Source organism: Indicator indicator, chromosome 29 (genome assembly GCF_027791375.1).
Source record: "Indicator indicator isolate 239-I01 chromosome 29, UM_Iind_1.1, whole genome shotgun sequence".
NCBI lineage: Eukaryota > Metazoa > Chordata > Aves > Piciformes > Indicatoridae > Indicator > Indicator indicator.
The window spans coordinates 10,939,792-10,944,585 of record NC_072038.1 but is presented as its reverse complement, the minus strand read 5'-3'; positions in this window follow the sequence as shown (position 1 = coordinate 10,944,585).

The following is a 4,794-nucleotide window of genomic DNA, read 5'->3' as shown; positions in this document are numbered from 1 at the left end:
TCTGGCAAATATTAGGGGGTTTGATGTCACCCCCAAGGACCCTGGCATGTGATCTTTGAGGCACATAAAGAGCAGCTCCATTAGCTTGCCTTGCTGGGCTGCCTCTGCTAAACACATACATAGCTGTCCATGACAACAGTCCAGGTATATTTTCTACTTCTCCTACCAGTCATGGGACTACTATAAGCACATGAATGATTAGGACAAGCCACCTCCAAAGCACTGATTCTGCTGCAGCACATTCCCCAGAGCATCACCAATATCTGCTAAGTGTGGAGCTGTTCAGGTGATTGGGCTGATGGGTTGTTCCTTCACAAGCCTTCCACAAACTGGGGGAGTTCTCTCCCCCAGCCCTGCTCACTCCCCTTTGCCCATCCTTTCACCTTTTCACTTTATTTTTACACTGTATTAAGCTTTCATTCCAAGATCTGCTTTTATGTCCTGCATAAAACATGGAAACAAAAAGCTACAGAAAAAATCAGGGCCAGTAACCAGCAGATGCTGAACTGTTACACTGGTCATTTCTGGGTTGCATTTTTCATAGCCCAGAAGGAGGCATCTAGCCCTTTATACATTCAAGACTACACAGGAATGTATTACCAAGCTGTTAATTTCAGAGCCAGATTCTGTCTTTACTCTAAGTAACAGCTGATTTGTGGAATTACTCCTCAATGCCTTTTGGATCTGAGTTCCTCTTAACCTTGGCAATGAGGTCAGACCTGGGGTACTGTGTGAGGTCCATTTCTAACAATCACCATTACAGCTTCACACCATGTTCAGTGCCACTGCAAAGCCCAGGCTGGTCACCCCAAGTGCCTCTGCAGTGGCTGCCCAAGACCTCTGCTGATTCGTGCTAAATCTTTCATTCCAGTTTCATGCTGTTATGCTGTTTGTCTGACATAAGACTTTGCAGGTGACTGCCTCTCTCAGGAAACTGTGATTTTCTTTTGCTATTGAATTTAAAACTTAACTATAGGGATAATTTCCTGCAAGGGTGACAATTTTTTCAGCCTTCCCACTCAGCATGTCTGTGGCTGCTGAGAAAACAAATCACCCGTATGAATCTAAATGCTTACATTTAATTGAAGCTTCCCATGCAAGCCACAATCTCATGACTTCAAGGCTCTCTGAGCCTCTTCTAATGTGAGCACCTGCAACTCAGAGTGCAGCATGACAAAGCATGAAGACAATAAGACCTGTTCTTTGTGATTCTTTAGACATGACAACTTGCTTATTACCTCCCAAAACAACAGTGCAAGTGATGTTTATTCTGCTTTCACCCATCTATTCAGAAAGGCCTTGGAATTCTAAATAACAAAATGTGATGGCATTTTAAATCTGTACTGATACTTTACTGCTTTCAGTTTGATTTCTAGTGTAATTGGTGGTTTTTTTCTTTTCATTTGGTACCTCTATTTTTCTCAAACTTTGCTTCTTTTCCCTATACCTGTCCTGTTCCTCACATCAGAAATGCTGTAGCCAGTCTGACAGCATTGTTTCCCGTGCTGCCAAGCTGGGGGCTTATGATGCAAGACAGCTTCGTGATGAATTGCAACGTTAAGAATTCAAACCAAGCTCACAAAGCAGCGGTTTGAACAAGCATAGAAAAGTAAATAAACGTTGGGGTTTATTCACCTTGCAATAAAGGGACAATTGCCTCTGCACAGAAGGAGCACCCCAGCATTTACAAAAAATTTCCTAACCTATGCCAGGGAGAAAGAGGTCCTGGCTGCCACGTTTACATCGTGCTTTGAAAACTGTTCTCTAAGAGTGGCAAGAGATCCAGCTGAAGACATCATACCACTGCCGCAACACAACTCGCAGGGCTCAGTTTACTCGGTGCATGTAAAGAAGTCAGACGCTGGCCCAGACCTGCAGCCCTCCCACACCCTGCTCCCTCCACCCTGAGCCAGGCAGTCCACGGGCATCACCAGCCCTGGGGTCAGTTGCCACCAGGGGTCAGCACCGGATCAGCACCGGAGGTTGCCGGGTGCCACCGGACCCAGGTGATGGCAGAAGTCAGCTCGGCTCTGGGGGAAGGTCCTCTCGCCCCGAGCACTGGGGACACTGGAGGAACACGAGACAGAGGGCTGTGCTGTGCACTCTGTGGCACTGTCAGGAAGCTCTCAGCACGAATCAGCCAGCACAGCATCCCGGGTTTCTCCGCAAAAGGGCACACAGAAACATACTTACATTAGACAGGAAGATAAGCAGCTGCTGATTTGCTGGGAATGAAAGAAAATTAACAGTGGCAAGGAAGAAGTCTATTGATTTAAAGCATTTCTGTATCTCATCTCTAGAGCCTCTGCTCTGCAACAGAAAAAAATATTCCAAAGTTAATGAAGCAAGGCAGTGGGGTGGGGAAACTGCTTTCTGAACTTGCATAGTGCAAGCAAGGTGGAGGCTGTCAGTGGAACAGCTCAGACAAGGCCAGCAAAAGCCCTGAGGATGTTCTGTCCCTTCTGTCTTCTCAAAGCCTAAATACTTCGCAACACACCTCATTTTATATTTGCTGAGCTCAGCCTGCTGACAGCGTAGACATCTGAAATCTTTCGGGTTCTTTTTCAATAGCATATTGTTTGGGCTCTAATCTGAGCTTTCATCTGGTTCAGTAACAAGTTCAAGACTCATTTCCCCAGATATTTTCAGCAGGACAATGACCCTTATTTGGCACCCAAAAGACATGCTCCTAACAGGATATTTGGACTCCTTGTGCAGCTGTTTACTTCATGGGCCCATTTACCTTGGATTCACTGGAGATGTTTGCTGATCTGGTGTCCCCTATTTTAAAAGACTTCTGGTCTGTCTGCAAGACAAAACAGAAGTGCTCAAAGCAGAGCACAGCACTCTGAGAACTGGACAGATTAGACATGCTTCAGCAGGGCAAACAACTGTTACTACAGACTAAATTCAGAACAGTTTAAAGATCATTCCAGCCAAGAGACAAGCTGAAATAGATCAATGATTTGTCCCATAGCTGCTCCATCACACTCAGAATGTCATATTCTAAAAATTCCCAGAAACCGGTGCTGTCCTGAGCTGTGCCAGGGACTGTAGAAAGGTTTACAGAGGAACTTTTACCTTTGTCATTTTAGCAAAGGAGTTACATGAAGGGGAGCAGTCCTGTGCCCAACTCTTAAACCGATTCAGTGCATTTAACTGCTGCTGCACTGGTTCATGACACCAGCTCTAAGTGCCTGGAATCACACCTTGCAGAGATAACATCTTCTATCTGTAAATTTACACAATGTATCTACGTGGTGCATCACTACTCAACAATTGTACAGACATTCACTTGCAAGTGGTCACTGATACAAACATGCAAGATCCAGTGCAAAGTTCACTTCAGAAGTTTCTTTATTAAAATACCTTTTCACATCCCTTACACTAATGCATTTGTATGGACACTCGTGGAATGCCAGAAAGAACATTTGTCTACAGAAGAGTGCTGTGAAGTCAGTCACTTGTGAAAGGCTTATGCTACAAACATTTGCACAGGGAACAATAAATTAGAGATATTCGCCAGTAACTGGAGCTTGAAAATTTAAACGTTTGGAATCAGGAAACAGACCACTCTTTCTATTTCTTGCTGCCTTTGCACCTTGGATGCAATGCTTGAAGCTGTAACTATATATCCATATACAAATCCATGGACTATTTCACTATTTCCTAAGTAAAATGAGAATCTTCTTTTCTGTGGTAATCTTGTAGTAATTTAATCTGTAGTAAGAAAAGAGAGCCAAGATCAGCAGTTAAGGGGTTGGGGCCCAGTACTTTTTCTGATTTATTTTGTGTTGTGTTTTTTAAACTAATGCAACTGTGATAAACAGAGGCAGCAAGATTAGATCCAGGTTCAAACTGGATCCATGTTAGTAGTTTATCATACTACAGAGAAAAGGGATAGGTATGGAATTCCATACTGGACAAACTGGACATGAGTACGACTTTAGATCTCTCCTAAAATTAAAGGAATAAGGATTATACACAACAGGATTTTCAGGTACAAACTCACTGACCTGCGTATATCCACCCTCTCAAGACCTATATTTTGCATCATCCAAAATGACTCTGATGGGCAACTATTCCTTGAAGAACCATCACACCAAACTAACCAGCATCAGAACTTTTAAAGGGGAAAAGCAATTTAGCAAAGAATGAGGAGTATTTGTGCCTCTACTGATAGACGCACTTAGTAAGTACTGACTCTCTGAACAGTTATTCAAGTCTGTAGAGAGCCCAGAGCTTGCTCCTCCATTAGGCTCTCACTGCAGTGTCACATCCAAGTGAGCTATAAGTTACCTGGCTCCAAGACTGATAGCAGTCCAGCTGCTGCAGCACAGGGAGTTCAGCACCAGCTGCAAGATCAGGTCAGAGTACGTACGTGGTTGGCCAAGCTGTGCTGAGCTCTGTTCTGCCACAGCAGAGTGTTACTGATAACCAAGTTAACTAGTTCAAAGCAAGCTTAGATATTTCTGCATCCTATTGCCATCACAGTAGTTACTGCACTGCAGAAATGTTCTTGCTCAGTTGTAGCTTCCCCCTTTATTTCCTCAGAGCATGACAAATTGGAGGCTAGAAAGGCAAAATTGTATCAGCAGGAGAAATTAAAGATGAGAACCTAGGGCAGTAGTTCCCAGAGCCACTTTCCTATGAGAATTTTTATTTGTAATTTTTTCCATTAAATGCTTTAGGAACATCTCTATTGTTCCCCTTAAGGAAATTAATTTTGAAAGAAGAGCCTGGCAAACTCATAAATAAGTGCTGCAGAGCTTTTGAAACATTTTCAACATCTTC